The following is an 8333-nucleotide window of genomic DNA, read 5'->3' on the forward strand; positions in this document are numbered from 1 at the left end:
CTCTGAGAGCAGAATGTTGTATATGTTGATGGGAACAGCATCAGAAACAAGACAAGTATAGATTAATGTTACCCTCTGTATAAATCAGAGATTTACACCTGCTCAAGAAGTTGATTGGATCTGAGTCACCAGGCTTCACAACTCCTGAATCACCTTTTCTCTGTGAATTGGTCCTAACCCTTCCTAAGTCTCTGTATACATTTGCCTTACATAAGAGCCTCTGATGATGAATTCCAGAACTGAATCATGCATCTCATGTAAAACTATTTAAATTATTCATTTTATGTAAAACTGTGTGAAATTATTTCAGTTTTTTGAGGTCTGCTGCCTGATCACTTAGGAATTTATGCCAAAATGAGGGAGAAACTTGCACAGAAAAGAAGAGGAGCTATGTCCAAGTACATGCAGAAATGCCTGATGATTTTTGCCATTGTGAGATCTGCACTGGGATTTCCTATGAGTGTGTGTACAGTGATGTGCACGAAATGTGTTTAAAATTAGGACCTTCTATCATGCTTTCTCACCCACTGTTTTGTCTTGGTGCCATCCCTCTGCAATCTCAGAATATTCCAGGAAACCTAGAAACGATCTGTTGAGCTCTATAACCTCCCTTTTGTGAACAAATGCATTTGCTCCAAAAGTCAAAGATTTCTAACCTTCAGCTGTTCTTTGCCCATCAATTTTCATTTTCCTATGGTCCCTATCAGAAGCCTTTGGATAACTCTCTCAGGCATAGGGGGGATTTTTGTGACTGTCCTGTGCAAAGGCAGGATTTGTACTCAATGCTCCATGTGGGTCCCTTCCAACAAAGGATATTCTATGAGTCTATGTTTTTATACACCCTCATTGCATGGAGTTGGTCTAGACAATCTTTAAGTGTCTCTTCCTGCCCAAAACATTCTGTAATTTTATGTTATTCTTGCAATGCCATAGTCTTGTTCTGGCATATCAGTGGGATTTTTCGTCAGCATAGTTCACACAGTTTTTCTGGGCAAACAAAGTAATATTGATCTGCTAAATTATGCATCTTTAACTCATCAGAGTGAGGGTGCTGCCGGTTTTCCATGCACAGAGAGGTGCTGGTCATGGCAAGATCTCACTGGATGAACTGGCACCCTGATGAATCTGGAAGGGTTGCAAATATTGGAAAGATCCTGAAGATTATTTGACACCTCTGAGGCTTCCCTAATTTTTCATAATCGGCTTGTGAATGTTGTTTGCAAAACCTTAATTTTCCAGGCAATTTTAGGCATGTGTTATTGTTTAACTTCATAGTTCAATATTAATTATATTCTCATGCAACTGTGGAAATACAAATATGAGATTCCTGACACTCTGAGGATTAGCCAGCCTGTCTGCTGTATAAATAGAAGCATCTGGGGAACTGTTTTGTCTTATGATTTTTGGTAAATGGTTCATAAAATACCAAAGTGCCAAAGGTTCCTCCTGGACTTACGGGTTCTGAAGGGATCCCTGGGTGTCTGCAAAGCATTCAGTTAATGGAGTAATTTCTCTCTGAGCAGGGACATTAACAAGTCTCTCTCTTTCATTAGGCTATTTTCACAAAGTGTTTAGGAATATAATGTTTGTGACTTCTGCCTCTCTGTTAAATTTGTCTGAAATTGGCCCATACTGCAAATATGGCCGAAGTGGGTATGAACAACATTACTTAGAGATTATACTGGTATGGAGATGAAGGAGGTCAGGTTCTGATTAGATATTAGGAAGAAATTCTTCCCTGTGAGGGTCGTGAGGCCCTGGCCCAGGTTTCCCAGAGAAGCTGTGGCTGTCCCATCCCTGGAAGTGTCCAAGGCCAGGCTGGATGGAACTTGGAGCAACCTGGGATAGTGGAAGGTGTCCCTGCCCATGGCAGGGGAGTGAAAAAAAAATGGTCTTTAAGGTCCCTTCCAACCCAAAACGTTCTGTGATTCTTATTTTGAGACTCAGCTCCTGGTCCATGTCAGGGCATTATAAATTAAGAATCTGAGTTGGTCTATTTGCCCTGAATTCAATAAAATTTAGTGGGGATAAGCACAGTGCTGATCTTTGCTCACATCATGGAATGTGCTGCTATATCAGTCACAGCACTAGAAACAATTCCTCTTTCCCCCTGAAATCCATACCCCAAAACTAGATAGTTTTAAGTGGAAAGGATGGCTTGGCAACCTTACACACATAGGACAAAAAGATGAAAAGGAGAAGAAAAACCAGCCATGAGTGAAATTGACAAGACAATTTTTCAGCAGAAAGTGCAATTTAATCTAAACACTTCAAAGAAATGTGCCCTATTTCTGTGGCATTTTTAACATGAAAATGATAAAATGAACCATCATCACTTCATCTTATAGTTCTGACAAAGTCAAAATGTTTTCCTTTCAATAAAGAAAACACTCCTTTAAATTTCCCTCTAAATGAATATCTTAACATTACCATTGTATGGAGTCCTTACTATTGTGCAAAAAGTATTGAATAAAATACACTTCACCCTAATGGAATATAACTAATAATACTAGACAGTATTTTTATATCATGTGGAAAAATCTACAGTTTTTTTTTTTTTTTTTTTTAGAAATCAAACTTTCCCATGTTGAAATTCTGGCAAAAAAAAAGCTCGAGGTTTGATCTGCTGGTGGTGTTAAACAGGTATGAACCAACACGCTGCTGGAGGATGCCTCTTCTACCAGGTGGCAAGTGACAAAGTGAGAGGAAATGGCCTCAAGTTGCACCAGGGGAGGTTTGGATTGGATTTCAGAACAAACTTCAAGGATTGGAACAGGTTGTCTAGAGAAGTGTTGGAGTCACCATTACTGAAAGAGTTCAAAATGTGTGGATGCAGCAACTGGTGCTCTGCTGACTTGCACTGGGACTTAAAGGTCTTTTCCAAGATTCTTTGATTTCATGTCAGAGGTGCTTTTCCTCCCATGGCAGGAGCAGAAGGCTCAATCAGCAGCACTGCAAGGTTAATACAACATGTGCTGGGCTCCTCTGCTTCTCACAGAAGGGGAGAAAGCAAAGACATTTCACCTCAGGCTTTTAAAAGTTCTCCCAGACTGTTCTTCAGCCCTCTCCTTTCTTTCTGCCCTGATAACAAATGCAATGAAAATATGAGCCCTACTAAAACATTCCTGGCAGTTAAAGGAGGAAAATTAAGCAGCAAGGAGAGGTTTTGCTGGTTGTGTTTGAACAGCAAAGCCATGTCTTTAAAAATAAAATAATTCAGCCTCAAGCTGTTTATCTGAAGATGATTGGAGCCAGGGGATTTATACGGACACCCCCAGTTATAAATAAAAGCACTGGTTTTTCAACACACATCAGATTTTGTAGTCATGTAACTGCTGACTCTCAGATGAGAGGGATGTTTTGATAACCATGACTCTTGTCATATTTTCAATTTGGTCCTCATTACTTTTAGAGAAAACCTGAAGGAGACAATTGCAATAAATGTGATGAAAAGACCATTGAGTTATAGCAGTGACACCAATGTCTGAGTAGGCTGGGCATTTAAGTCCTGCTGCAAGTCATAATTGCCAAGGGTAAGCTGGGTGACAACTTGGGCATAATTGCTAGGAACTGTGATTTTTTAAAGAGGATTGACAGCACTGGCATGCAGAGTTCTGCTTTCACAATGTGCAGACCCTGCCTTGCAGTCTCAGAGCTCCCTGGCCAGCTGCCAAAAATAATTGCTATCATGGAAGATACTTCTTTACGTAATTCTACTTGTGAAGGAGAAAAATGAAGAGTTGACTGCCATTGTTTAATCCCAGTCACAATTAGCCACACTTGCTCACTTTCTCTCTCAGAGCTGGATGGGGAGAATCAGAAAAAGATAAAGGGTTGAGATAAGAACCATTTAATAATTGAAATTATTATTATTATTATTATTATTACTATTATTAGCACTTCTTCAGGCCCTGACTCTTCCAAAGAACAGTCTGTGCACTTGAGGTGCACCCACAGAAATATAGAGTGCCTGCAAGTTGTGAAATTCCTAAGTTTGCATCCCCTTCCAAACTTGCTCTTCAGCACTATTTACTATTTTGGTTCTTTCTCTGGGTTTTATAAGTGTGTGGGAATACCAGAAAAAGTCTTGGAAAAAAATGCATTCAAATGATGTAAGGCAGTATGGATTTTTTAACCTGCTCTCGGGGGAATAGAGGAGGGACTCTGACACTCTCAATCATTTCTCTCTTCTTCCACAAAACAGTCAGAAGGTTTTTCCCTTTAGCATTGCATTCCTCTTAGGTTAGGTATCCATCTTTCAGTTCATTGCAGAACTGTGCTATTGTGTGGAGGAAAAAGGGGTAGAGTCAAACACACAAAGACACAAATATGCAAAGCTCCAGGAGGGAGAATCAATTCTTGCTGAAGACCATTTGCTCATCCATCTATGTTTGCCAGGTAATTTCAGCTTGGGAAAAAGTACTGTTAGCAAACTGAAACTGCATTACTTGCTACTGTTCAAGGTGAATAATGTGGCCTTCTAAGGCCAGGGTCATTATCTCCCTGAGCCTGCTTGTGACAAGGCAGAAGGAAGAAATATAGTGTCTATCTAAGAAGACCAATATTTTCAATTCAGATGTGGTTTATATGAAACAGAAGCATAGAATTTTATGGGGTATGTCATAATTTCCAGCATGCCTTTAATATTTTGCTTGGGGCTGGCAGAAAAACTGATACTGTTGAGCCAAAACTTAGAATTGGAAAAGTTAATCACAACAGTGGTTATACTTTTCCATATTAATCACAGGATATCCACCAAGGATAACAGGCAATAACAAAAACAAAGGAGGCCAATATCAGCAGGCCTGAGCCAGGACGGTGGTGTTAGAGCTGAGCTCCCCATGCCACCATCGCTCAGCTATTCAAAGCGCCCGAATTCAATCCTAGCAGGACTTATCCACACTAAATTCAGCTGCCTACAGTGTAGGTGTCTGTGCTGAACCAAGTGATCTGAGATTCTGCTGTAGCTGGAGGGCATTGTGTCCACAGAATGGCAGGAGCACAATTCCTCCGATTCACTTCCTGCATTAGGAGGACTTGGATTACACATTAAGTCTATTGATTCTGTTGTGTACAACCTCAACTAAGGCAGCTCAACAAAAACCTCAGTGCAGCTGGAGATGACCTGGAATATCCCTTTGGGGGTCTATTTGGTGGGCCAAAAGAGCTTGGGTCTCTTAAAGTTTGGCTGTTTTATCAATCTGAGGTTTCAGGTACTTTAGGGCATTATTACCAGGTGCTAGTGCTTCCACAACTGATTTAAACTCCAGCTCCTCTGTGGCAATAAATGTAGCTATGGGTGATTTGTTCAGATGCAGAAAGGTTTCAATAAATGGATTCCACCTTATTCTTCATCAGAGATATTGTCACATCTTTTGTCAGGGCATGACTGAAGTTTTTGTATCTCCCACTTCCCATAGTGATGTTACTTTGTCTTCAATCTATCAAAGAGGAAAAAAACATGGAAGTTAAATGTGCCACTTAATAAGAATGATGGATATTTTCCTATTATTTACTATGGGATGAAGTTGAAAAAATTACAATTCTTCCATGATTCTTTAATAAAATGCCTACTGCTCTCTCCCATTCCCTTTCTTCTGCAGGGAGCCATAGCTTGTATGTCTTAACTATCAAGACAGCCTGATTTACTCACCACCTTCCTCTTATATCATTGTTGTAACAATCATTCTCTTGAATGGTAATTCAAATGTGGCCCAAAGTATCACAGATTCACAGAATCACAAGGTTGGAAGTAGTTCTGGTGAATGAGATTTTTACTTTTCCACTGGTAGTTTATAACAAGGAACTGTTTCCCTCTTTGCTGGACTGTAAAATAGTTGGAACTTCTGGAGGAGAAAAGATCCAAATAGCAGAATTACCATTCATGTGAGTCAGGATAAAAGATCTGGAAACAGACAGAGATTCCTCTGTTTCCAACTTTCCTTTTTTAAGAAAGCACTGCAGAGAGTGAACCAACATCGTGACTGTGTTGTTGAGGAAGTCATGAAACAGATTCAGAAGAGAAAAATACTGTAGCAGCACTACTAATTGGGGTACTGACAGCTACTGAATCCCTGACTATTGACCTTGCCATTCCTTTACAATGGAGCTACTATAAAATGTATTTTTATGTAATGCATTTTATAAAATGTTGTATGTAAATGTATTTTATAAAAAAAAAAAAAAAACAACAAAATTACAGGTATTTCAAATGTTGCAGGTGTCATCTTCATTTTTAGGTACATCCAGGGATGGGGCAGCCACAGCTTGTCTGGGCAGCCTGTGCCAGGATCTCACTACCCTCATAGAGAAGAATTTCTCCCTAACATCTGATCTAAACCTACTCTCTTTCAATTTGAAGCCATTGCCTGCGTCCTGTCACTGCAGTTCCTCATGAAACTTATTGTGATCTACACCAGGCCCATCTCCCCCAGACTCTCCCAGTCCCCTTCTGCTTCTAAGCCTGTCCTACCTCAAGGTTATCTCCTCTTATTTTGCCCTAATACCTAAAGACTTATAATTTAATTAATCCTTTGAGAAACGCAGGCAAATCTCTGACAGAGGTGACCTGCTAGATTTTGAGTCCTCCCTCAAAATGTTGAAGGAAGTAAAATATCTAAATCAAATCAGATCATCTTGATATAATTTATTTCTTAACAGAGTTGCATTAGGATTCATAATCCTGTTCTTATGAAAGGACTATTTAATTGAATACATCAAAATTTCTATAGAATGTGAAATAGAGGCTCCCATTTTGAGAAATCATAATTCTATGTGACACTATTTGTTTCCTGACTGAAATGAAATATATTATCACTTGAGCTGTTCAAGTTCAGCTCCTGAGACTCACTCAAGTGCTGGAAAGGGGCTGATGGTCAATCCCAGTTCCCAGCTGTCAGAAAAATTGAGCCAAAAAGGATCTGATACTGTGGACATGGTTTATTTTACTTGAGATTTTGCTGCATGCTCAAATCTTGCATAATCCCTCCGAGGACTGCTGAGTTTGCAGTAAATCATTATCAGAGCCCATCTTAAAACCATTCCTGCAGCTGTTTCAGTCCTGAATGCTCCTTCATATGTGATACCTGACACGTGGGTTTCATTCATATGACAATTTTGGAGTGTGCTTGGTAATGTCAGGAATATTAACTACTTTACCCCACAATTATGTCTCCATAGAAAAGTCATTATTATTGCAGCAGAGTTGGCTTCAGCTATAAAACTGGGTAATTTTGGATTTTTGGGGTGAGCCAACTATCTTCCTTGCCTCCCAACTGCCATTTCAATGCTCTATTGAGGTGGAAAAGGGCTGAAAAAAGGCTGTGAGATTCTATCCCCTTCCCCAGAGCGTGCACTGCACACCAAATCTCTCTTTGCATTCAGCTCCAACGTGTCACTCTGAAAGGACTGTGTCAGCAGCCTTAATTGCTTGGCTGGTGCCACAAGACTGATGGATTGTAGGCTCCTGCTTTTCTAGAGGAAGGATGAGAACAGATGGGATTTTGCTAATTTAAACTTCTGTACATGTTTAATGTCCTATTTATCTCTTCCAGTGAGCCTGAAATGGTAATAAATGAAGTAGATTTTTACTGAAATCTGTTAATGTCGTGAGAAGTGTTTGTGAAGAACAAAAAGCTCTATTAGCCTACACTGACCTGCAAATAAACAACAGCCTGTGAGGAGTGGTTACCCACTTTCTAATTTGCTTAATGGCCTTTTAATGAGTGGGCTTATGACTGTACAGTAAATACACTGGTCTAGCACCCTAGAGGCCCCTATTCAGGCTATTTCCTGGAACTCTGAGACACCTCCTGTTATTTCTGTCCCTCCATTTTTCACACAGATAAGCCTATAACAATACACCCAACTAACCCTTAAATTGTTTTCAGGGCTGGAATATAAATAAGAACACCAAGGCATTCCTGTTACAAGGCTCAGACCCTCACTGGCCCATTCAGTGCTACCAGATTGGCTTTCCCTATCTAAATCTTAAATCTAAATCTCTGTTTAATGAGTTTCTGTACTTGCGATGGATTTCACTCTTCTTACAGAAATTTTTGCCATGTAGAGATTATGATTTACTAAATGTCTTTGAAGGATTCAGAGCTGTGAAAACCATAATGGAATCACTGTTGTCTGGGAAAACAAGCACAGGAGGCTGCACACACCAGGAAGAACAGAATGGAAGCAGTTTGGGTACATTTAAATTTGCCAGCTGAATCTGTAACACAATTTTAGCACTGATACCTTCTAAGATGTTTGTTTATTCTGGCTGGAATCCCTTGGGCATGGAAATCAAAACAGAGTAATAATTCTGGCACTACTGGGTGAGG

General features: G+C 39.9%; 1 long non-coding RNA gene across 1 annotated transcript; it reads left to right on the forward strand.

Moving 5' to 3' along the window:
• The first annotated feature begins 317 nt into the window (after window positions 1–317).
• Window positions 318–3309, forward strand: LOC137474324 (uncharacterized). The gene is made up of 2 exons (XR_010999313.1): window positions 318–432; window positions 2570–3309. It is a non-coding gene; the product is annotated as an uncharacterized lncRNA (long non-coding RNA).
• The last annotated feature ends 5024 nt before the right edge of the window (window positions 3310–8333 follow it).

Source organism: Anomalospiza imberbis, chromosome 1 (genome assembly GCF_031753505.1).
Source record: "Anomalospiza imberbis isolate Cuckoo-Finch-1a 21T00152 chromosome 1, ASM3175350v1, whole genome shotgun sequence".
Lineage (NCBI taxonomy): Eukaryota > Metazoa > Chordata > Aves > Passeriformes > Viduidae > Anomalospiza > Anomalospiza imberbis.